The sequence below is a fragment of the Nyctereutes procyonoides genome, unplaced genomic scaffold, assembly GCF_905146905.1.
Source record: "Nyctereutes procyonoides isolate TBG_1078 unplaced genomic scaffold, NYPRO_anot_genome, whole genome shotgun sequence".
Lineage (NCBI taxonomy): Eukaryota > Metazoa > Chordata > Mammalia > Carnivora > Canidae > Nyctereutes > Nyctereutes procyonoides.
In genome coordinates this window covers 4,086,468-4,113,407 of record NW_026575151.1, presented here as the reverse complement: position 1 = coordinate 4,113,407, position 26,940 = coordinate 4,086,468, and the positions used below count along the sequence as shown (strand labels likewise).

The following is a 26,940-nucleotide window of genomic DNA, read 5'->3' as shown; positions in this document are numbered from 1 at the left end:
GATGTCAAAGAGGTTACTGCCTGTGTCTTCAGGATTTTTTATAGTTTCCTATCTCACATTTGGGTCTTGAATCCATTTTGAATTTATTTTTGTGTGTGGCTTAAGAAAGTGGTCCAGCTTCATTCTTTTGTAGGTCACTGTCAAGTTTTCTCAACATCATTTGTTGAAGAGACTTTTTTCCCATTGGATATTCTTTCCTGTTTTGTTGAAGATTTATTGGCCATATAGTTGTGGATTTATTTCTGGACTTTCTATTCTTTTCTATTGATCTATATTTCTATTTTTGTGCCAGTCCCATACTGTTTTGATCAATACAGCTTTGTAATATTATTTGAAGTCCAAAATTGTGATGCCTCTAGCTTTACTTTTCTTTTTCAAGGTTCCTTTGGCTATTTGGAGTCTTTGTGGTTCCATATAAATTTTAGGATTGTTTGTTCTAGCTCTGTGAAAAATGCTAGTGGTGTTTTGATACAGATTGCATTAAATGTATAGATTGTTTTGCATAGTATAGACATTTTTAAAATATATGTTCTTCCAATCCATAGGCATGGCATGTCTTTCCATTTTTCTGTGTCATCATCAATTTCTTTCATCGGTGTTTCATAGTTTTCAGAGTATGGGGCTTTCACCTTTTTGGTTACATTTATTCCTAGGTATCTTACAGTTTTTGGTGCAATTTTAAATGGGATTGATACCTTAATTTCTTTTTCTGCTGCTTCATTATTGGAGTGTAGAAATGCAACAGATTTCTGTTGACTTTGTATCCTGTGAATTTGTATATCAGTTCTAGTAGTTTTTTGGTGGAGTCTTTTGGGTTTTCTATGTATAATATTATGTTATTTGCAAATAGTGAAAACTTCGCTTCTTTGACAGTTTGGATGCCCTTTATTTCTTTATGTTGTCTGATTACTGTGGCTAGGAATTCCAGTACTATGTTAAATAACAATGCTAAGAATTGACATCCCTTATTCCTAATGTTAAAGAAAAGCCCTCAGTTTGTACCCACTGAGGTGAGATTAGCTATGGGTTTTTGGTATGTGACCTTATTATGTTGATATATGTTCTCTCTAGCCCTACTTTGTTGAAGGTTTTCTTTTTTTATCATGAATGGATATTGTACTTTGTCAAATGCTTTTTCTTCATCTATTGAAATGATCATGTGGTTCTTATGCTGTCTCTTATTAATGTGGTGTATCATGTTGATTGATTTGCAAATATTGAACCACCCTGCAACCCAGCAATAAATCCCACTTGATTGTAGTCAATGATTTTTTTAAATGTATTTTTGGACTTGGTTTTACTAGTATTTATTGAGTATTTATTTTTGCACTTACTGGTCATCAGGGATATCGGCCTGTAGTTCTCTTTTTCAGTGGAGTCTTCGGTTTGGAATGAGGGTAATGCTGGCTTCATAGAATTAATTTGAAATTTTTCCTTCTGTTTCTATTTTTTGGAATATTTTGAGAATAGGTATTAATTCTTTTTTAAATGCTTGGTAGAATTTGCCTCTGAAGCCATCTGGCCCTGCACTTTTGTTTATTGGGAGTTTTTTTTATTACTGATTCAATTTCTTTGCTGGTTATGGGTCTACTCAAGTATTCTGTTTATTCCTGTTTCAGTTTTGGTAGTTCATATGTTTCTAGGAACTTAGCCATTTCTTCCAAGTTGTGCAATTTGTTGGCATATAGTTTTTCATAATATTCTCTTGTGATTGTTTATATTTCTATGGTGTTTGTTGCTATTTCTCCTCTCTCATTTGTGATTTTGTTTGAGTCCTTTCTCTTTTTTCTTGATAAGTCTGGCTAGAGGTTTGTTAATTTTATTGATTTTTTTCAAAGAACCAGCTTCTGGTTTCATTGATCTACTTTATTGTTTTTTCTTAGTTTCTACATCATTTATTTCTGCTCTAATCTTTATTAATTCCTTTTTTCTTCTGGTTTTAGGTTTCACTTACTGTTCTTTTTCTAGCTCCTTTAGGTCCAAGGTTAAGTAGTTTATTTGATATTTTTCTTGCTTCTTGACATAGGCCTGTATTGCTATAAACTTTTCTCTTAGAATAGTTTTTTGCTGCATCCTAGAGGTTTTGGAATGTTATGTTTTTATTTTCATTTGTTTCCATGTCCTTTTTTTTTTTTTTTAAAGAACATGGCACCAAACCTTTTTATTTTTTTGATTTTTTTTGATTTTTTTTTATTTATTTATGATAGTTACACACACACAGAGAGAGAGAGAGAGATGCAGAGACATAGGCAGAGGGAGAAGCAGGCTCCATACACTGGGAGCCCGACGTGGGATTTGATCCCGGGTCTCCAGGATCGCGCCCCGGGCCAAAGGCAGGCGCCAAACCGCTGCACCACCCAGGGATCCCTCCATGTCCTTTTTTATTTCTTTTTGGATTTGCTGTTTGACCCATTCATTGTTTAGTAGCATGTTATTTAACTTCCATGTATTTGTGGTCTTTCCAGGTTTTTCCTTGTGGTTGACTTCTGGTTTCCTAGCGTTGTAAAAAAAAATATGCAAGTTATGATTTTGATCTTCTTGAATTATTTGAGGTTTATTTTGTGGGCTACTGTGTAATCTATTATGGAAAGTGTTCCATGTGCACTTGAGAGAATGAATATTTTTCTGTTTTAATATGAAATGTGCTGAATATATCTGTTAAATCCATCTGTTCCAGTGTTCATTTAAAGCCATTGTTTCGCTTTTGATCTGTTTAGAGGATCAGTCCATTGATTTAAGTTGGGGGTTAAAGTCCTCTATATTTATTATATTATTGAACAGTTTTTTATGTTTGTTATTAACCATTTCATGTATTTGGATGCTTCTGTGTTGGATGCACAAATATTTACATTTGTTAAATCTTCTTGTTGGATCATCCCCCTTTTTATATATAGTGTCCTTTGTCTCTGGTTATAGTCTTTGCTTTAATGTCTATTTTGTCCAATATAAGTATTGCTACTCTGGCTTTCTTTTGATATGCATTTGCACAACAGATGCTTTTCCATCCCTTCACCTTCAATCTGCATGTGTCTTTAGGTCTTAAATGGGTCTCTTATAGGCAGCATATAGATGGATCTTGTGGGTTTTTTTTTTAAGATTTTATTTATTTATTCATGAGAGATACAGAGAGAGAGAGAGAGAGAGAGAGACATAGGCAGAGGGAAAAGAAGGCTCCCCACAGGGAGCCCTATGGGGGACTCAATCCCTGGACCCTGGGATCATGCCCTGAGGCAAAGGCAGACTCGCAACCACTGAGCCATCCAGTCTCCCCAATGGGTCGTTTTTTATTCATGTGTAACTATTGTCATTTTATTATTGTTTTGTGGTTATTTCTGAAGATTTTCTCTGATCCTTTCTTGTCTTTTTCCCTTTTGTGTTTTGCTGATTTTCTTTAGTAATATATTTTAATTTCTTTCTCTTTATTCTTTGCATATTTATTGGTTTTTAATATTTGATTATCATTAGGTTTATATATAACTTTGAGGTCATTTTAAACAATGCCAATAATTCAATGCAACCAAATTTTATAAGCACCTACTAAGAATACATGGCTAATTTCTTCTCAGTAATCAGCAAAATAATGAATAAGACACAGTCCTTGCCTTGTAGATGATAGCAGTCTAGAAGTTATGATCAGCATATTTCTTTTTTTTAAGATTTTATTTATTTATTTATTTATTTATTTATTTATTTATTTATTTATTTATTTATTTATTTATGAGCGACACAGAGAGAGGCAGAGACACAGGCAGAGGGAGAAGCAGACTCCATGCAGGGAGCCCGATGCGGGACTTGATCCTAGAACTCCAGGATCACACCCTATGCCGAAGGCAGATGCCCAACTGCTGAGCCACCCAGTTTTCCCAGTATATTTTTCTTTTTATGTTAGTTTTATTTTGGAATAATTTAGATACCTAAACTGTACATACATAATGTACATACATATAGTTTATATATACTTTTATGTGTACAGTTTAATGAGTTTGACATATATATCCAAGTAACCATCACCCTATATAAGATATATAACATCCCCTTTACCCTAGAAATTTCCCTTATAATCCTATATTGTCATAGTCACTTCTGGCTCCAGACAATGGCTGTTCTGATTTTTTTCCCACCATAGTCTAATGTTGCCTATTCAGAAATGCTTTATGAATGAAAGCATATAGTTAGTAGGAGACAATGCTCCATGACTCTCACAATTCTGCATTTCTGTTAGTAGAGGTAATGACTGCTTTTGTTCAGGACTGTTTTCCCTAAGGTGTTTGTATAGTGTGTAAAGTTGGAAGCTAGAAGTTACGTTCCCTCCTGAGAAAAGGGCATGTTTGTTATTGTCTGGTGTACTAAAGATAATGTGCCCCTGTGGGGCACAGGTCAGGCAGGCTTGCTACCCATTGTAATAGATTCAAATTTCCAAAGTTCCCACATTCTTCTCCTGTAACACAACTTACTGTGCAAGTGTGATACTCTGGCTAATCCTATTGCTGTGAGTAATAAAGTCATTTGTCTCTCACCCAGTAGTCTCATGTCTTGTGCCTGCAAACATGAAACTTGTAAGCTCACACACTGTATGCAATCTCAAGCCTCTCATAATTCTTGACAACAGCATATATTCTTTTGTACCTGGTTTCTTTAGCTTAGCTAAAGAATGTTTTTGAACACTATCCATGTTGTTTCACAAATTAATAATTGGTTCCTTTTATTGCTGAGTTGTACTAATGGCATGATTATCTCAGATTGGTTTGTGGTCACTTGTTGATGGACACTTGGGTTGGTAACAGTCTAGAAGTCAAGATCAGCATATTTTCTAAGTAGTAGTTATTATACCATGTAATCCAATAGAGATATTTATAAAATGCTCTTACAATACAGAAAAAGGAGTGATTAATTATGCAAAAGAAAACTCTACAGATGAGTTGACATTTGAGGTGGACATTGAAGAATGAGTCTCTTCTCTTTGTTAAAGTATAGAAGGCCTGACCTAGTGCCCTGTTAAAAAGAAATCAGAGTTTATTCAAATTTCTAGTCTTGAAATTTTATATATATACTTCCATGAATAAGAGATTTTTTAAAAAAATTTCTGTGCTTCGTTTGAAAATGAGAGAGGTGACTCTTCTATGTTTAAGCATCCTGGAAACTTAACTCTTCTTCAGGTCATCTGCATGATCAATCTCTAATGGCACTGTAATGTTTTGAGGCATTAGTGGGGGCACTGTCCACCCTCCCCCATACTTAATAAATGAACAATAATTTAACTAATATGGGTTATTTATGTTTTCCCAATCTTACGCAGATAGTAAGATCATCTTTAGGAAATGCTGCTATTTTTATAGATTTACAGTCTACTATCTAAATAAGTGTACTTGTTTGGCAACTATAGCTTCAAAGGCTCTGAATCTCTGATTGGTCCCCCAAACCAAGAGCTCTCCTGCAGCCCCTCTGATATAGAAACAGCTACTATCAAGCCCACATCCTATTCTACATCTTTTCAGTGCTTTTACTGTGAGCAAGTCCTGCTTCAGAAGATTTTGACTGGTGAGAGGAAGCTTAATTCTATACACTTCAATTAATTATAATTCTTGAATATTTAGCTTTCATAGTATTTACTCTTTGAATAAAATGATCTTCCTTAGAAATATTTGTTTCAGGCTAACTGTATATCTGATATTAAGGGGCCTCTAAAAGAAATAAAACATTTAGTATGATTTTATAATTTACTAAAGGGATAAAAGTAACATATGTAAAATAGTTAATACCTAATTATGTTACTGAGCCCATTGAATTAATTGGTAATTGAGAGGCATACATATAGTGGTTGAGTATAGAATCTGAAACCAAACTGCCTGGTTTGAATTCCACCTTTACTGTTTACTAGCTGTGTGACCTTGCGTGTTACTTGACAGCTTTAGACCTTCAGTAAAATGAAGGTAGTAATAATGGCATCTACTTCACAAGGTTATTGTGAGGATTATGTGAGTTCAAATGTATGAAGCACCTGTGACATTGGTACAAACTAAGTAATATATGTGTTGGCTGTTGATGTTGATAATGATGATGATGATTTTAGTTATCGTAAGTTCCAAAAGAGGTAAGACTAAGCATTGTGTGTCTGGGTTAAATTTAGTACACAATTTTGGGTGGACTGCTTCATAGGACATTTGAGGGGAGTAATGAACGATAAATTGGGAAAGTAAACTGAGTTAGGTTATGATACCTTGAAAATGAGCGAAATGTAAACAGGGTGTGCTTTGCAGTTGTCAGATGTTGAAGGTTGTGGACCATATAAAATACATATTTGGAGTGATCAGGAGAAGGGCTCTTAGAAGCATGAAATTGGGGGTTAGAATGAAGTCATCATCTAGATGTGAGGCAAAGGCAGGGTGGCGAGAGCAGAAGAGGGGGATAGGATAAAAGAGTGTTTTAGTAGGGGAGAAGGATGAATGATACCACAACTGTTGGTATAGCTAGGAAAGAGAAAACGATGACTAACTGGATTATTTAACATTCTGTTAATGATAAAAATACTGATAAATGACCTTAAAGCATTATGAGAATGGCTTCTGGATCTCAAAGCAAGCCAGATTTGTATTTACAATTGTTTCATTAACAAGTATGATTATTTTTTCTTCATTAATTGGAAATTGGCCATTTATTCGTGTTATATAAGATAGTATTTAAAAAGATGATATAACTGGACTTCATATTTGATTAACTTAGACATTTTATTTCATAACCATGTTGGAGAGCAGAATTTTCTACAATCCTTCAATTTGTTTCATGTTTCTTTTGCTCTAAGATTGTAATTTAAGTTGTGCTAATGCTTGAATTTTTATGGAACCCTTTATGTGATGTTTTCATTTTATGTTTAAATTCTTGAAATCCTAAAGCAGATCTATGAGAAGTAAATACTATTAGAGTATTTCCTCAAGGGTCTGTTAATGCTGTCTTTTGCATTTTTATAACCATGTTAAGCCATGATATAATAAATATTTAAGTACCTACACTTTGTTCCGTTACTACTTTAATTGTTGCTTCATTTTTTAGGAATTCTAGTAATAAAGGTGGTGGTCTGTATAAGGTGATGGTGTAAGTATGCAGCAATATAGTTAAATGTGTGTGTGTCGGGGGGGAGCAAAAAAAAATCTCCACAATCCAGAGTAAAATAATAACTGCTCAGACACTTACTAGGTTATGGCTTGAGCAAGCCACCTTAGCCTCTTGGATCCTATATGTAGCAAGGACATCAGCCATACTTCTTAAGAGTTTTGTTTGTCAAGATTATATGAAATTGCATGGATTATATGGGATTTATGAAAAGCCCTATGTATAAATATTAATGATGATAATTATTTGCAAGGTTATATGTTAGAAGAGTCAAAATATGATGGAACCCAATTCTTAATTGTTGCCATAACTTCCTATCTTTTCTTCCTCTCAAATAATACCATTACCACCTAAAAGCATGCTTAACAGTTGTTCACCATTATTTTTTCTCCCAATCCCCCATTTTTCTCCCCATGAAAGGTAAGCTTGGGATTCACATGAGTAATTTTCCAGTGTCTAGGGAGACCTAACTGAGCTAACCACGTGACTACAGCTGTTGGCACCTGGAATGAGAGCATATGTGTTAGTCAGGTTGTAATAACATTCTTAGGAGTTAATAACTTTGTACTTTTCCAACTAAAGTGACACTGTGCTCTATGGTTCCTTTTTTAAAGGCAAAAAGGAATTTGTCACTTTCACTGCTAATTTTCTCTTCATAAAGGACTAAGCATATGAGCCTTATTCTTTTTTTCCCCTGGGTTGAGAATATCAAGTGTGCTGCAGCATGGCGGGGCTTTATTTGCTGGCCTCTGTGAAGAATGGACAAAGAGCAGCTTCTGGGCTGTTCCACCTGACTGCTTTCAAGCTGCTGAAGGGGAAAGAGCAGCAAGTCAATGTGGCAAAAGTCTCACATGGAAGGGTCTGCCAAGTATTAGAATTTCACAAGTAAAAACTTGAAATATATGTGTATAAATATCAAGATAAGAATATATTAGTAGTACACACACACACATATATATCAGTGTTATTATACAGTCTTATTTTCCAAGACATACATATATATACATATATATATATATACACATACATACATATATATCTATAGTCATAAAAATATGTCCTTAATAGTCATACATATATATATATGTCCTTAGTGGTCATGGATATATCCCTCCATATAGGCATATCTAGATTGATAGACTCTAGGTATTCAATTTTGGCATAAAGAATAGTTTTATTACTCAGATCACTTTTTCTCATGGAATTTTTGAATTTATTTATTATGTAACATTTCAGAAGCAATTTAGAGTGGTGGTTAAGAACAGAAGTCTCTACAGCCACACAGCCTGGTTCAAATGCATGGTTGTTTTTAAACAGCCACTTACCAGCAGGACTATAGGTACCTTCCAATACCTTAGCTTTCCCATCTGTAAAGTGAAAATCATAATTGTATTTACTTTACAGGGTTGTAAGGATTAAAACATATACACACACTTACACATACATATATGTGTGTGTATATAAGTTTTATATATATAATGAATATATATATCTTGAATAGTGATCTGAGCATATGTGAACCCTGTATATCCTTTATTAAGCATGTAATCATACTTCTCTTTAAAGCAAAGAGAATGTAGGGTGCCTGGGTGGCTCAGTCAGTTAAGGGGCCTATTCTTGATTTCAGCTCAGGTCATGATCTCAGGATTGTGAGATCCAACTCCTGCCCCGGCGCATCTGCCCCATCCTGCTTTGTGCTCAGCAAAGAATCTGCTTGTTCTTCTCACCCTTTGCCTCTCTCCCTGCTCACAACTGCATATGTGCGCTCTCTCAAATAAATAAATAAAATCTTGAAAAAAAATAAGAGTAAAGGAAATGTTACATACAGATTTTCAGTGATAGTTAATGTTTTTTTATAGGCTTCAAATTAAGGTGTGGCATTTTCAAATAAAATGACACAATGCTAAAATAGCACAGCAATTCAGTAAAGGGCCAGGAATAAAATAGGACCTCTATTTTTTGCCCTTTTATCTTTAGAAGTATTAACTATAACTGAACTAGAAAATTTTTTCTACAATCTGGTCACTTCTAAAAGTGCAATGTTATTAAAAGACCATTTTGGAGAATCATGATATTTTAGAATTAACAGAAATTTTAGATATCAAATAGTGTTCTTGGGGATCAGAGGACTGAGGCCAAGAAAATCAAATGACCTTCTCAGGGTCAGGTGACTAATTCCAAAGCCACTTTTAGTGTAGTGCCCTTTCAATTATAATAGCAATACTTGAAACTGGCTGGAGGTAGTCCAGCGAAGAACAGAATTTGCTTCTCCTTTGTGTCTTCTTATAGTAAGTTATATATGTTGTATAATTTTTATTTTGATATGCTTTCGCACTTATAGAAAAGTTACAAGAATAGTACTAGGAACTCCTAAACACCCTTTACCCAGATTCACCACCTGTTCACATTCTGTTCCATTTGCTTTAACATTCCATCTATATTTCTATCTATGATTTTTTTAATTTTTTGAAAATAAATCTGGGACATCTTGTCAATTTATAAATGCTTGAGTGTGCATTTCCTAAGACCAAACGGCAATTATCTCATAACTGCAATTATCAATAATTGAAATGAGGAAATTTCACATTGATAGAATATTCTAATCCAGTTAATATTTAAATTTTATCAGTTTTTCTAGTAGTGCTTCCTTTCTTTAATTTTTTAAAATTTGAATATAGTTTTCACACAGTGGTACATTAGTTTCAGGGATACAACATAGGGATTCAACTTCTCTGTATGTTGTTATGTGCTCACCATTATGTGTAGCTGTCATCTGTCACCATACAGCACTATTACAGTATCATTGACTATATTCTCTATGCTGTGCCTTTTATTCCCATGACTTATTCATTCCATGACTGAAAGCCTGTATCTTTCATGCCCTTTTCTCTATTTTGCCAATCCCACTACCCTTTTCCCTTCTGGCAACCATCAGTTTGTCCCCTATAATTTATAGGTCTGATTCTGGTTTTTAAAAAATTTTTTAGATTCCACATATGAGTGAAATCATATGGTATTTCTTTCTCAGTATGACTTATTCACTTAGCATATCACCCATTAGGTCCATCCATGTTGTTGCAAAATGGCACATTCTCATCCTTTTTAATGTCTGTATAGTATTCATTGATACATACATACTACATCTTCCTTACCCATTTGTCTATCTATGAACACTTAGGTTGCTTCCCTCTCATGGCTATTGTAAATACTGCTACAATAAACATAAATATATCTTTCTGAATTAGTGTTTCTGTTTTGTTTGGGTAAATGCCCAGTAGTGGAATTATTGTATGATATGGTGTTTCTGTTTTTAATTCCATACTGTCTTTCACAGTGGCTGTACCAATTTACGTCCTATCAACAGTATATGAGGGTTTCTTTTTCTCCACATCTTCACCAATACTTATATTTATTGTCTTTTTTATCTTAACCATTCTGACAGGTGTGAGGTGATTGCTCATTGTGGTTTTGATTTGCATATCCTTGATGATTAGTGATGGTGATCATTTTTTCATGTTGGCCATCTGTATGTGTCTTCTTTGGAAAAGTCTCTATTTTTAGGTCCTCAGCTCATTTTTAAATTTGATTGTATGTTTTTTTGGTGTTGAGTTGTAGAAGTTCTTTATATATTTTGGGTATTAACCCTTTATCAGATATATCATTTATTAGTATCTTCTTTAATTAAGTAGATTGCTTGTTTGTTTTATTCATGGTTTCTTTTGTTATGCAAAAGATTTTATTTCGATGTAGTCCCAATGGTTTATTTTTAGTTTTGTTTCCCTTGCCTTAGGAGACATCTAGAAAAATGTTGCTATGGCTGATGTCAGAGAAATTACTACCTGTGTTCTGTTCTGGGTTTTTTTTATGGTTTCAAGTCTCACATTTAGGTCTTTAATCCACCTTTGAGTTTACTTTTGTGTATGGAGTTAGAACGTGATTCAATTTCATGTTTGTACATGTAGCTGTCCAATTTTCCCAGCACCATTTATTGAAGAGACTATCATCTTCTCCATTGTATATTCTTGCCTTCTTTGTCATAGATTAATTGACCATGTAAGCATGGGTTTATTTCTGGACTCTTTATTCTGTTCCATTGATCTATGTATCTATTTTCATGCCAGTACCATACTGTTTTGATTACTATAGTTTTTTAGTATATCTCAAAATCTGGAATTTTAATACCTCAAGCTTTGGGGTTTTTTTGTTTTGTTTTGTTTTGTTTTGTTTTTCTCAAGATTGCTTTGACTATTTGGGGTCTTTTGTAGTTCTATAGAAATTTTAGTATTGTTTTTTCTAGTTCTGTGAAAAATGCTGTTGGTACTTTGATAGGGATTGCTTTGAATCTATAGATTATGTTGGTTAGTGTGGACATTTTAACATTAATTCTTCCAGTCCATGAGCATGGAGTATCTTTCCATCTGTTTGTGTCATCTTCAATTTTTTTATCACTGTTTTATAGTTTTCAGAGTACAAATATTTCACCACTTTGACTAAGTTTCTTCCTAGGTTTTTTATTCTTATTGGTTTAATTGTAAATGGAATTTAATTTTTTTTTCTCTCTCTCCCATTCTCTCTCTCCCTTTTACACATAGCTGACTGGCCTACTGGCCTAACAAATCCTTTATGAAGTTGAATTTACAAGGTGACATCAAGTTAAGACAACTAAAGTTCCCGTTTGGGTGTCCTCATCTCCCTCCCATGAATCCTGATCTACTGGCTGCCAAAGCCAGAAGGGTGTTAAGGTTGAGTGCTTGCTCATGGAGAAAGCTGCTGTAGTTGGCCCAGAAGATGGGCAGAGGGAAAGGTTTCACTTCTTTGCAATCTGAATGACATCCTTGTCCTCCAACATACGGTCTTTACCCACTCTTTGAGGATTGTGTTTCACAGACAGACCCTAGACTAGAGCGTATTTAAATTCTTTGATAAGATTATTGTGAATCTTCATGCAGAAATTCTCCGCTGTGGTTCTGGAATAAGGCAAGACCACTGGGATATCTAATCTGGCAGCTGGCCTTTGGGTTTGGTATGAATTCTCACTACTTTCAGATAGTGCCAGATCTTTTCCAATAGGTCATCAAAATTCTAACAGTGATGGGTAGAAATGGGTACAAAGTGAGGTACCTTATAGATAATATCCCGTTTCTTGATGGAGATCTAATCGTTCTTATTCAACACATAGATACAAGGGATATAAAGTCTGTTTCTTTTGTTAACTCTATTTCTTTACACTATGTCAATGAAGTCATCTGCTGTGCCATCACTTCTCAGAGTCACATCAGAATTGTTAATTTTATATTCAGGCCAGAGGGCTCTTCACAGTTTCAGCATCCAACTCACTCTTAGGGCAAGTGGCCATGAGATCAATGCCTCCTTTATCCTTCCTCTTGGGGGGATAAATGTTGAAGGATTTACTGTTCAAGCAAATACCAAAGACTTCCAGGTCATTTTCAAGGGGCATAAAAAGTGCCAAGGGTTTCAGGACATCCAGGACAATCAGGATCAAATTACATGTTCAGGCCACTGCAGTGACTCAGGGACCTCTAACTTTCCCATCCTTGATACTCTCAATGATACCTGGAAGATCCAGGAGCTGGGTCTCGTCACCTTTGTATCTGATGGCACCGAGCACAGTGGTCAGAGTAGTGAACTCAGAGGCTGCCACTTCAGGATATACCCCACCACCAGGTTACTAAGCAGTGTTGACTTCCACCAATGGAAAATCCACAAACCCAATTCGAGCATCCCCTCTCTTGGCCAAATCGAAACCTTCTCCTGCCTCACAACCTCCACTACCTTTTGGGGTTGAGTTCTCTATGTGGCTTAGCATGGCAAGCCTTAAGTAGCCTCAGGTGGTGTGCTGTGGTCTTGTTCTTTTGAATTTGAGCCATTTTGGCTTTAATCTCTGCAGTTTTGGCTAATGTGCTGCCCTAGCGGGGGGGGGGGGGAGGGGGGTGGTGAGTCATGGGTTGGGCCTAGTGGCCTCCACACAGATTATCTTCCCTCTCACAACGGTCAGCAGACTTGCCAACCTTAATTTCTCTTTCTCCTATTTCATTATTGTTTTTTCCTAATTCATTATTAGTGCATAGAAGCATTTCTGATTTGTAGTTATTAATTTCATTTATTTATTCTAGTAGTTTTTCAGTGGGATCTTTAGGATTTTCTATTTATAGTATCATGTCATCTGCAAATAGTGACAGCTTAACTTCTTTACCAGTTGTTTTTCTTGTCTCATTGTTGTGACCAGAACTTCCAGTATTCTCTTAAATGAGAATGTGTAATGCCCCCTTTCTAAAAGTCTTTTTTTCTGGTCAGGATCCAGGCCAGGGTCAAGGCTTTTGTTTAGTTTTTAGTCATGTCTCTTTAATGTGCCTTTATTTGGAACAGTCTCTCTTACCTTTTTCTTTTTTTTTTTAAATTTAAAATCAAGTTAGTTAATATACAATGTCATATTGGTTTCAGGAGTAGAATTTAGTAATTCATCTCTTATCTATAACATCCGGTGCTCATCCCAACACATGCCCTCCTTAAAGCCCATTACCTATTTACTGCATCCCTTCACCTTCCTCCCCTCCAGCAAGCCTCCGTTTGTTTTCTGTAGTTCAGTGTCTCTCATGGTTTGCCTCCTTCCCTATTTTTATCTTATTTTACTTTCCTTCCCTTCCCCTATGTTCATCTGTTTTGCTTCTTTAATTCCACATAGGAGTGAAATCATATAGTATTTTTCCTTCTCTGGCTGACTTATTTCACTTAGCTTAATACTTTGTAGTTCTATCCACATCATTGCAAATGGCAAGATTTCATTCTTCATTGCAAATGGCTGAATAATATTTCATTGTATGTATATACCACAGCTTATTTATCCACTCATCAGTCGAAGAGACCATTTGTATGTCTTCTTTGGAGAAATGTCTATTCATGTCTTCTGCCCATTTCTTAACTGGCTTATTTATTTTTTGGGTTTTGATGAATTTTCTTTTTTAAGATTTTAGTTATTTATTCATGAGAGACAGAGAGAGAAAAAGAGAGGCAGAGACAGAAGAGAGGCATTATGATAGACAGAGGCAGAGACACAAGCAGGTTCCACGCAGGGAGCCTGATGTGAGATTCGATCCTGGTACTCCAGGATCACGCCCTGGGCCAAAGGCAGAGGCTCAACTGCTGAGCCACCCAGGCGTCCCGATTTTGATGAGTTCTTTATAGATTCTGTACACTAGTCCTATATTTGATGTGTCATTTGCAAATATCTCCTCCCATTCTGTCAATTGCCTTTTAGTTTTGTTGGTCGTGTTCCTTCCCCAACAAACTTTTTCCCAGTAACTTTTGCATCCATTGATAACTTGTAACTTTATTATTGCTTCCATATTTATTGACATTCCACTGAATAAAAAGATTTCTCACTTCTTCTATTTGTTTATTTATCTTTATGTCTATCTACCTGTCATCTATGTATCATATCAATAGAACTTATTATCAAAAAACAAGATTTTTAAAATTATTTATTTGAGAAAGAGATAGAGCAAGTACAAGCAGGGGGAAATGACAGAGGGAGAGGGAGAAACAGACTACCTGCTAAGCCCAATATGGGGCTCAATCCCAGGACCCTGAGATCATGACCTGAGATGAAGGCAGACTCAACCAACTGAGCCATCCAGGTGCCTCCATGTATTCTTGTTTTATTCTACAGGCATCATCTGTTACTATTGTTTATTTCAATGCTTAAATTGTCCTATATTTGGCCAGTGAAAACCATTTTAAACTAGCTTCTGTGTCCTCTTGCCATTTTCCCATCATACCTGAGTATTTTCTTACTTTCTGGCAATTTTATTCTAGGATCATCTTATTACTTTTTTTTGACCAAGCCCTGGAATCAACTTTTTATTCCAAAGTAAATGGCATTTGGAAGTCAAGATCTGGACACTAAATGTACTCATTCATTGCTATTGGTATATTATTACTTGTAGGCCCTCTCAGCAAACAGCAGTAAATATGTCTATGTATTTCTATATATTTACATCTATCTATTTAGAACCATGAGATCCTGGTCAAAGGGTGCAGAGTTGCAGTTACATACAATGGATAAGCCTAGAGATCTGATGTATAGCATGATGACTATAGTTAATAATATTTTATCAGAAACTAGAAATTTGCTGAGAGTTGATTTTAGATATTCTCATCACACACAAGAAATGGTAACTGTGTGAGGAGATATGTTAATTAGCTTGATTGTAGTTATCGTTTCACTATGTATATGTATATAGATCATCATACTATACACCTAAATATATACAATTTTTATTAAGAAATAAAATAAAAACTGTGAGTCCATACTAATATCTTTAATTCTGATTTCAAACCACAGGGTATATTATTTTCTTCCCATTTCCATATTTGTAACTTTCTCTTCAAAAAGTGAGAAATCTGGTTTCCCATTATGTTCAACATATATATTTATTTGTGCAACTTGAAATACACAGAAGGTAATTTCATAATTGCTAACCTATACCATAGCAGAAAGCAAACCTGTTAACTAGAATTCAATATTTTCCAGTTTTTTGAATAAAACTTATTAGAATGACATAAATCGTGCACAAATCTCTGGCGACAGTTCATGAATTTAGATAAATGTCTACACCCATGTAACTCATGTCTCATCAAGATATAAGACATTTTCATTACCTTAGAAAGTCCCCTGTACCCCTTCCTTGTCAATATCTACCTCCTCAAGAGTACCCATTTTTCTGATTTCTGTCACTGTAGACTGATTTGGCTTCTTCTGAAGCTTCTTGTGAATGGAATCATGAAGTGTAATTTCTTGTATCTGACCTCTTTCGCTCATTATAATGGCTATGGAATTCATCTATGTTGATATGTATATGTATAGTTTGATTCTTGTTATTGCTAAGCAGTGGTTATAACTGCGGCTATCCACAGTTTGTTGATGGGCATCATTTGGGTTATTTCTGGTTGGGGACAAATTTATAAATAAAACTCCTGTGAATGCTTTTTACAGATATTTTTATGAACATATGAATTCTATTTCTCTTGGTTAAACATCTACAATCGGATTTGCTTAGTCATAGATAGCACTATGTGTAATTTTATGAGAAATTGCCAACCTTTTATCAAAGTAGTTGCACCACTTATCTTTTTATCAGCAATGTATGAAAATTGCTCCAGTTTCTCCATATCCTCACCAACATTTGGTGTTGTTCAGTCTGTTTTTTAACTTAAGCATATGAATACTTGTTTAATGGTACCTCATTGTGATTTTAGTACACATTTCTCTGATGCCTAATGGTGCTGGGACTTTTTAAAGACATTATTAAACATTTGTATATCTTCTTTCATGAAATATCTATTTAAATTTCTTGCCATTTTCTAATTTCTTTGTCTTTTTATCATTATTGTTGTAGGAATCCTTTGTATATTATAGATGTAGGTCTTTCGGTACAGACCAATGTTTTGCAGGTATTTTCTGACAGTGTCTGGCTTGCCTATTCATTTTCTTAATAATGTCTTTTGACAAGCATATGTTTATTCTTTTAATAAAATCAAAATTATAAATTTTTATGGTTATTGCTTTCTGTATCCTTTTTAAAAACTCACTTTCTTTCCCCAGGTAGTAAATTTATTCACCTATGTTTTCTTCTAGAAGTTTAGTTTTATATTTAGGTCTAATATCTATCTTGAATTAATTTTCCTGTATGATACTCTATAGGGAAATCTCTATATGTTGCCAACCTGATTTTTATTATTTTAAATAATTTTTTCCCAGAAATATTCTCATTAAGTGTTTTTCCTTGGTATTAATAATGTCTTTTTTGGGTGGCAAATGAATAAATCCAATTCAAACTATATTAAGTAAAGAGGAATTTGTTTGCTCACCTTACTGGGAAGAATAAGACATATATCTCATAGGTCCTAAGGAAAATACACAAAGGCCAGGACTTCAGGAACTAGAATTAGGATGGATATTTTTAGTCTCTCTCTATTCTTCACTCACATCTGTTTATCTCTGCATAGCTTCATTTTGCAGACAGCTTTTCTGAATGGGGCAGGAGAGATGAACTCTGTCAGCCTTTGATGCTCATGCTTCCAGTGCCTCTGTCCTGGAGAAAGACTCCAGCACTGCTTCAGTCACATGCACACTTCCTGGGCTGGTCATTTTGAGAGGAGCTCAAGAACCCTGCATAATCACATCCAGGCCTACCCTGTGGCAGTGGGATGGTACTATAAACTGAAACAACATGGCATGAGGGAGGGACAGTTTCCCAAAAACAGGTTTCAGGGAATTCCAAATAACATATATGTCTTGTCAAGCTTCCTATTAAAAAAAGAAAAAAAAAAAGTTTTTTTTTTTCTTTTTTTAATGTTTAGGATTTAGTTATCTTTCACTGAACTGCTAATTAAATATATTCAGAGGCAGTAACGCTGAGTTTCAATTCAGCTTATCTAAAACTAGAGTGCAAATTAATTAGATATTTTGAGGAATAAAATGTGTTCAGATTATCTGAGAATAATTATACCTCATCCAAGATCAAAGTTTAACACATCAAAGTTCATCATAATATGAATGATTCTGAATAGAGTAGCAGCTAGATATTTTTTCACTGTAGCATCCCTCCAATTTCTTTAAATTCTAATGAAAAAATTGTGTTGTCAGTACCTCAATATAATAAAACATTGGGACAGCAACTGTGGTTCAGTGATTAGAACAAGATTTATATACTCAGAGTACCTAGTAATTTTCTAGAGCTTATAAAACAAGGTTGATGATGTTCACCACACAGGATTAATTGACAAAGAAGAAGCAGTCCTTATTGGAAATCATTAAGTACCTCAAGGCTTCCATTTGAAGAAAACTTGAGATTTCATTGTAGACGAATAACTATCTCAGCCAAAGTTACCTACTTGGTTTTTTAATTTTAACTTTAATTTTTAATTTTTAAAAAATCAATTAATTAACATATAATGCACTATTAGTTTCAGAGGTAAAAGTTACCTACTTGTAAAGCATTTTCTTTGAAGTGAGATTGAATAAAAAGCTGGCTCCCTAAAGAGCCTTGAAGTGATAATGTAATTGACAAGATATCTGATTTTCCTTGGTTCCACTCACTAAAGGAAACTTGCATTAAAAGCAGTATTTCATATAGGCTTTAATCTAAGCTTAGAAAGATGACCATCAGGGGACAGAGATGGAGGAACTCTGTAAATGATAAACCTGGAGGTTATTTCCCTATTGTGGAGACGACTCAGCTGAAAAGGTCCCCTGCGCCACCCCCCCACCCCAACCCTGACTATCCTGCTTGACATTCCACTTGCTTCAACTTGGCTCTCTCCACTCTTCCCATTGTATACAAAAGCCCTCTTTCATTGCTGCCATTGCTCCTCTATCTTTTGATATTATAAATCCATTACTTTTCAGATTTAGGTGTGGATAACATCTTTGTTCCTTGACACAGCTTTTCAAAACAAAGTTTTAGTGATGAGCAATGAGGGAGGGAGGGAAGGGCACACAAAAGCTTAAAAATTAAGATGTTTATAAAATCAGCTTTCTGATCCCACTTTTTTTCTGATCCTATTTTTAAGGATCTAGTCATAAATTGGATTATTATAAAATAGGAACACCCAACTCCTATTAAAAATAGGAGTTTTCCCTACTTAAAATCTGTTTTCTTTCTTCTTTGTGGCCATAAGATACAATGGTAGTTGCTGTCTTAAAGGTCTCAGTGAAAAAAAAAAAAAGCTCTCAGTGAGCTCTTATTTCCTTCCTTTAAGAAAAGCTGACTTCAGCGTTTGCTTCAGCAGTACATATACTAAAATTGGAGCAATACAGAGAAGATACCATGGTTCCTGTGCAAAGATAGACATGCAAGTTCATAACGTGTTCCATATTTTTCTGTAATATGCAGCACAGTGACCATAGTTAATAATACTGCATTGCCTATTTGAACATAGCTAGAACAGTGGATTATGATATTTTTCATTACAAGAAAAAAATCTTGTGACTGTGCATGATGAGGGATGTTAACTGGACTTAGTGTGGTCATTTTGCAGTATATACAAATATTGAATCATTACATTGTACACCTAAGACTAATATAATGTTATGTCAATGATATTTCAGTTAAAAAAGGAGGAAGGATGGAGAAGTTGACTTTTTCTTTTCCCATTTTGAGCATCATTTTCATTTGTAAAGCACCTGAATTTCAATTTTATATTAGAGGAATACCTTCCGTTCTTGGTTTATTTATAGAATTGAAGTAACAAAGAGTCTCCCTCTCCTTTTCATAAATGATTGATTGGTTGTGACTGTCTACAGTGTTATATTGAGAAGGCATCTGGGGGCAATCTTAGGTTCCACAGGAAAGAGGACTGTGATTAATTAATAATGTCTGCTATGAGCCTGAAGAGCATCTGTAAGGTTGCCATGTATCTCTCACTTCTCTCTTAATCCCATTGATAGTGAAGTATTTGTTCCTACTCAGGTTATCAGCTTTGGGAATTCTAATGATTCTTTTTTTTTTCACTTATCCCTCAACAGTGGTGGGGAACACATCTGAGTACGTATTAAAAACCTTTTTTCTCTATCTAATTTAAAACCTCCTTAAGGGTAAGCAGATTCTTTTTCCAAACTATGAGACATTAAACATACAACAGAAAAAAAAATACTTAAAAGTGTTTTTTAAAATGGTTCATCTTATTAAATAATTTTGATTTCTCACCAAACGGTTATGGAAATATCGAAGCTTCAAATATAAAATGTAGATTGATATTCTTGTTTTAACCCAGCATATACATAATTTTCCTAGTATAGTCTCTTCTCTGATGTTTGTGCAATTTAATTTCAAATGAATCAAGTAATAGGATATTTCATGTTTCCTCAGGAAAATAACTGCACATTTATAAAATTATTACTGTTAAACTTCCCCCAGGTGTGTTCTTCTGGTGACTGTTTTAAACTTCATATTCATAACCCATTGCACTTTATTCACTTCCTTTGTTTTCTTCACATGTAAACTCTTGAGTTTTAAAAAGAGCTGTTTATTTTTAATTCAAATTATGATTGAGGGTAACATCTGGTGAGACAAATGGAAGTTTTCTTTGCTCAATAGTTTCTGAAGTTCAGGTTAGCATTAAACTACTAAAAGAGTAAAGGGTTAGAGTTAGGTGGGAGAATTTGGATTCAAGTCTTTAGTATTGGTGTTTAGTAACATGAACTGCTTGAGGATTTTTGCACTGTACTCTGTGGAGTCTTGAAGCCAATTCTGTTCTTTCCCAAAGACTCACATTTTTGTTCACTCATACATTCCTTCATTTATTTACATTTATTTAACAAACCTTTGAGGATTCAGATATGCTATTAGTCTGGGAGGGGGGTGGTTTCAGGGAGCCCATATCCACAATGAGTTATGATGTAAAAGACTGAAAAGTAGGAAGGATATGACCCACATGTGATAAAGATTATTCCCAGTAATGTGGGGACTCATGGAAGGGAAATGTCCATTTGGGGATGGCAGTGGCTCCAGGCAAGCCTTTGTAGAGGCTGTAAAACTGAAGGATAAATAAAGGTGAACGATGAAGTCCAGGCAGTGAGAACTACCATTTGTGAAAATTCAAGGTCCTTTTGAAGTACTTGAAGGAATTGCTTTTTAACAACAGATTTAGGTTCCTCGAATTTTTCTTGGAGCTAAAACTATCTACACTAGATCCTCTGCATTCTCGGACTTACTATACTGATTCCCTTGTAGGCACCACAATTTGATTCATTCTTTGAGGGGGGAGGTGGTATGCTGGAGAATGAGGGATAGAGATTGAATTATATTTCACTCAATAGTTGTCTTTTTTAACAGTTACCTTACCACAAGCTACTAAGATTTAATTCTTCAAAGTTTTTCTTATATATTTTTTGTAAATATACATTGTCTTAATTTGCTCTGGCTGCCATAAAAAAGTACCATAGACTGGGTGGCTTAAACACAGAAATTTATTTTCTCACTATTCTGGAGACTGAAGTCTGAGATAGAGGTACCAGAGTGGTCAGGTTCTGGTAAGGTTCTTTCTTGGCTTCCAGAAGACCACTATTATTTTATTTTATTTTATTTTATTTTATTTTATTTTATTTTATTTTATTTTATTTTATTTTATTTATTTTATTTTATTTTATTATTTTATTTATTTTATTTTATTTTATTATTTTATATTTTTTATTTATTTATTTATTTATTTATTTATTTATTTATTTATTTATTTATTTATTTTTGCTGTGTGCTCATAAAGCCTTTCCTTGTGCCTTCTCATGGAGAGAAAAGGCAGAGCCAGAGGGAGACAGAGAAAGAGAAATGTCAAGTCTGAAATTACTTTAACAGAATATTAAAAAGAGTCTTAAGTTTTAAATCAGGTAAGCAATTGCAGTTATTGAAGAAATGCTCTGGGAAATAATAAATACAAACCTAGAGCTTTATAGATTGACTGCGATATATTCCATGATCAGATTGTTCAGTGAGCATCCTGTGGCAGAGTTCTTTTATTTATTTATTTTTTCGCTTCAGCAAAGAATATCAGATCTGCAGGCATATACTTACGTGTCTTGTAGTAGCATGGAACTCAGTATTTTAAAAATGAGATGGAAAATATCAATAAATATTTTGCCTGTCAGGATTTTCTTCACTAGAGAAAATGTACAACATGCATATATACCCATACCCACCATATACGTGCACACGTACACAGGCATGCACTCCTATATGCACTATTTCTTTCTGTGCGTATGTTTTTGTTGTGTCAACCGTTACCTATAGAAAGGTTATAAGCTGGCATTTAGACATATAGCCCAATAATATATACTACTGCTTGACAAACCAGCATGTTAGCAACAGCTACAAAACAGCTTTTGAAAAAAATAAGGTTAGAATTTGATAAATATTGACTATCTGTAGTTATATATGGCATACAGTGCGATCACATTCATTTTGCAAAGGAATAAGGTTCTAATGTCAACCCCAAAGGTGGCAATTTGATGTGAACAAAATTACTCTTGAAAGTTACATAAATCTCTCCCAAATTGCAGCATTGTACCAAATCTGCCAGTTTTATTTTTGTTTCCTCCCCTAGCAATAGAACAAATCGCTGTTTTTTGACCGATCAACTGGAGTAGCCGTTTGTGTTGAGGGGTCGTGTGGTGTGAAATCATGTGTACTTTGGAACTCTGGTATCATATTTGCACAGTGAGAGACTCCTGCCCCCTGTATCCCCCCTCCTCCCACAGAGCTTCCAGAGGCCCAGGGAACAACCCTGGCTGCAAGAATGTACCTCCCACTTGTCCTAGTTAGGTGTTCACTGAATGTACTAGAGGCTTTGTGGTGTAATTGTCATGCTATTGAAGTTCTCTCTCCCTTCTCTTTCTCTATAGCTCCATTCTTCATTTTTCTCTTGGGTTTGCTGAACATTTGTAGTCATGTAGGTAAATTCACACCTATTGCAACTCTATGGCATATGGCATTCTATCTATAACTGTTTTGTTTTTGTGGTTGCTTATTTATTTCCTGTTGACATGAAGTCATGTACATAAATACTTATTCATGTGGCTGTTTGACTTTTAGAAAATTCTGCTAGGAGCATGAATTTGCCTCTGATTGCATCATGTAATACTGTTAACCTAAACCTATATGATTGCAAGAATGATACATGAACCAGTTTCCACCCCTGGAAAATAATTCAAAGCTACCAGCCCATCAAATGATGAGAACTTTCTAAACCCTAGCATGGCACAGTAGTCATTGCTAAGGCTTTTTCCTAAGATTGATAGGAGGACACCAGTTAACGTCTCAATTCTGTTTTTGTTTTAGTTCAGAGTAACCATTTATTTATGTTATTGTTGTGTTGTCATTGTTATATTGATTTGCTAAACACTTAAGTTGATGGTTCTATTTTGTAATCTCCTGTACTACCTAGCTGCCATATCCTGACCATGGGGAAAGTACTTTCCAGTGGAAATTCAGTTAAATCATTCTCTGAGAATTTGAGTAATCTGTATTTTTCTTCATGCTAAACCACAATTGATTACATGTATTTCCTGCCAAGGCTAAAATGTGTAAATTCTGAGTGTTGTATTTTTTCTTGAAAGGCAGTTTCAGGTTCATTTAGGTTTGATGATTTTGACATTGTGTTTAAGTACAATGTTCATACTAATTGAAGTCTTTTATGTTAAAGGAAAAAGATCAGGTTCTTAAAGTGTACAGTCTTCTTTATGGCATTAAATGCAATTTAAAAAGTCCAAGATATTATTTGTAGGAATTCTATTGTGGTTGTCACATAGCTTATTCACTGATTCAACAATTATTTCCTGAATACCAAATAAGCATTCTTAAAAGCACTGGGTACACTGTAGTGAGGAAAAGCAAGTCCTTGACCTTGTGAAGTTTATGGTCTCCTGGAAGGATAATTGGCAGTAAATAGCTAAAGAAATAACAATTTAGTCAAGTTTCAGGAAGACAGAGGTCAGAGTTCAGTGATGGAGAATAGCAACAGGGGAACTAATTCACTAGATGATTAGTTAGTGTTTATTGGAATGAGTGGATTTTAGGCTGAGACTTAAAGAATGAGAAGGGGCTGGGTATCTAAAGAGCAATTGCAGGGTGGCTTAACAGAGATCAGCAAGTAACAAGATTCAAGGCACGATGGGGCTTGGGTGTTTCCAGAACTGAAAGGAAGCTGGTGTGGTTGCTTGCATCAGAGCTTGTGTGTGTGTGTTTCTGTGTGTGTGTGTGTGTTTGCGTGTGTTTGCACACACATGCACGTGTATGTTGAAGTGGGAGAAATGAGGTGGGGGTGGTATGAGATTAGGTTAACCTGTAAACAGATGCCAGATGATTCAGAGTCTTACAGGTCATGGTTAAGACTCAAGTTTTTAAAATAAGCACAATGGGAGCCAATTAAAATGTAAAAAGTAGAAAATCATCTGATTTAAAATTTTAAAAGCTCACTTTGGCTTTTTTGTGGTAAATGAAGTATGTGTGAGCATGGGTTTGTGTCTGTAGTTAAAAATGGAAGAAATGAGACCAGTTAGAGGGCTGTCACAGGGTCTTGGTGGAGATGGAGCCAATCGAATGGATCTAAAATATTTTTGAGAGGTATATAATCTTCTGATAATCAGTATGGGGAGGGTCAGGAATCAAAAATGATCACTTTTCTTTTTTTTCTCTTTTCTTTCTTCTGCCCCCCCTCCCCCAATGGGTATATCATGGTACCATTTACTAAGATCAGGTTTGGGGCAGGATTAAGTTTCAGAGGGTGTTATGTTCATTTTTAGATATCTAACACCAAACCTATTACAAAATTTATGAATTCATCAAACATTGATTGAGCTTTACCATATGTCAGCATTGTCCTAGGTGTTGATATTACCTAGGGTCTTTATTTTTATGGAATTACAGAGATGGTAGATTTCAGAGTGCTAAAATTTTTCTGGGTCCGTAGTTAGAAATGATTCAACCCAGAATCCTTGTTTTAAAGATGAAGATTTAGAAATTGAACCATCTAATTTCTGTAGAAATATCAAAACTGCTCTGGGGGCATCTGGGTGGCTCAGTCAGTTAAGTGGCTGCCTATGGCTCAGGTTATGATTCCCGGATCCTAGGAAGGGTCCCAGATCCAGACTTAATCAGGCTCTCTGCTCAGCAGGGAGTCTGCTTCCCCTCTCCTTTTACCCCTCCCCTCTGCTGATGCTTTCTCTCTAATAAATAAATAAATAAAATCTTTAAAAAAAACCTCCTCTATAAAAATCATGGTTACTTTAGTAAAACTTAATTTTACTATTATTTTCTCTTAGGCATATGATACACTTTGTTTTCATTCCTGTTTTACTGAATTTTTACAACTAGTACTATTAAAATACTATCTGATATATTCTGGAATCAGGAAAATATAGGCATTATAGCCAGGAGTTCATTATAGCTCCCATTGATTTCACTGGCTTTCTGGAAGATAGACAAGGAGAATCATGCATCATGTTCGTGTGCACATTTTTTTGCTAAGGTATTAATGGTAGACAAAGGCAAAACTAGGCACTTGTATTTTTTTTTGTTTTGTTTTGTTATTGATGGTTAGGTTTCCCGTTACCTTGAAGCATTTTAGAGGGGATTTTTCAAATTTAATCAAAAATATTAATGTGAGAGGAAAGAAAAAAAAAAAGAAGAGTCCTAGAGAAAGAATTTGTGTTGTATAATGAATTAGAGATTTCTGTGTATGTCTGGATGTGTGTGCATATGTTGAAATGTTTGCTTTAATGTCTTACTCAACTTTAGAAGTTAAGTATTTGGTCAAAGAATAAATAAGCGATGGTGACATCTCAAGTTGTATAGATTTGAACAATTTAAATACCAAGAAGCCAAAAAAGATGATTTAGAGTGTTCTGAATAAGCATACTTATCTAAATTATGTTACAGCATTTATTGTTCTTTTAGAATGAGATTTACTTGGCTCTTTTTACTAGGTCAAGTACTGTGAAAGACAAAAGTTGATAATTGCCTGCCCTAAGGGCATAACAAACTTGAAGCACAGGCATGATCCAATCTGTACACACACATGCACACACACGATGAGAGAATGTTTCCTGCACTAAGTGGCTACTCTCATGGGAATGCCCTGTAGAGCAGAGGAAGTTTTGAGATGCCTTATAGAGATGAGGGCCTGTTAATGAGGAGGATATTTCAGGACAAGAAAGGGAAAAGTGGATACTGCATGAGACAGATGGTAGTCAAGTGACCTACTTGGAGCCTGACAGCAGGGATGGAGAAAACCTGCAATGCATGCCAGTAGAAGAGGCAAAACTACTAAGATGGTTGAAAAGATCCAAATAAGAAGAATTAGAAAGTTCTGCTTCATCCCTGCAGATGGAAAGGCAGGACTACATTCAAAGAAACGAGGCCCAATGTGGAGGGTTCGAACCTCCCTTTATGGAAGAAATGTGGAGGCCGACAATGGAAATTTCATGGAATATAACTAAGATTGTGTACATACAAATTAAGTGAAAAAATAGTGTTGAAAATAAAGACTAGACATAAGGGCAGCTTGTTTTCTGAGATCAAGCAGAAAAAAACCCAGAGCTTTGTGCACTAATATGCCAAACAGGAATATTCTATGTCTTGTTAATTAACATGTATTCTTATATCCTCCTCCAAGACACAGGGTAAACACTGAACTTTTCAATTCCTCGATAAGTGCTGAAAAAAACATTAGCAAGCATTTTCTGGAAGCCTTTGGGACAGGAAAATATCTTTTATTCTTACCCACTGGTCCCTGGCTCTTCCGGAAAGCCACCTCATCTATTGTTACTGTGGTATTTTAACTTTTTACCTGTTGATTAATATTTTTTCCATGATAAACTCCTTTTCTTGCTATGTATAGTGTGTATGAACTTATACCCCTTCACACATACCCTTGAAATCCTCTTCCTAGAGCAGCTGGAGGGCACCACTCACTCCAGGCCAAGCAGGGCATTTTTGGTTTTGGTTTGGGGTTTTTTTGTTTGTTTGTTTTGTTTTGTTTTGTTTTGTCTTTTGTTTTCCTAGACTTTTTCAGCTGCAATAATTCCTTACCAGCCAAAGAAACTCTCAAAGGAATACTTGGGGAGAATGGGGAGTAGATACATTTGGAGAAATTTTCACATATGTAAAACAAATGTCTTCCACTGAGGTTTTAAAAATAGTCCCTTTAAACTTTAACATGTGTCAGGCTAGTGTTTGCTCAGATAATCACAGGCCTGCACATGCAGGACCCAGTCAGTGCACACCAGACAGAGGCCCCCTTATCATGAGAATTATGTTTTTC

At 35.1% G+C, this 26,940-nt stretch overlaps 1 protein-coding gene, 1 non-coding gene and 1 pseudogene across 5 annotated transcripts in view; 2 read left to right on the top strand and 1 right to left on the bottom strand.

The window, feature by feature from the left end:
• Window positions 1-26,940, top strand: part of ARHGAP24 (Rho GTPase activating protein 24) — a 726,334-nt gene that overhangs the window by 292,718 nt on the left and 406,676 nt on the right. The gene's annotated exons all lie outside the window — the stretch shown is intronic.
• On the bottom strand, window positions 11,915-15,946 carry LOC129501753 (developmentally-regulated GTP-binding protein 1-like; annotated as a pseudogene).
• LOC129501913 (U6 spliceosomal RNA) lies at window positions 18,905-19,009 on the top strand. The gene has a single exon (XR_008662853.1). It is a non-coding gene; the product is annotated as a U6 spliceosomal RNA (small nuclear RNA).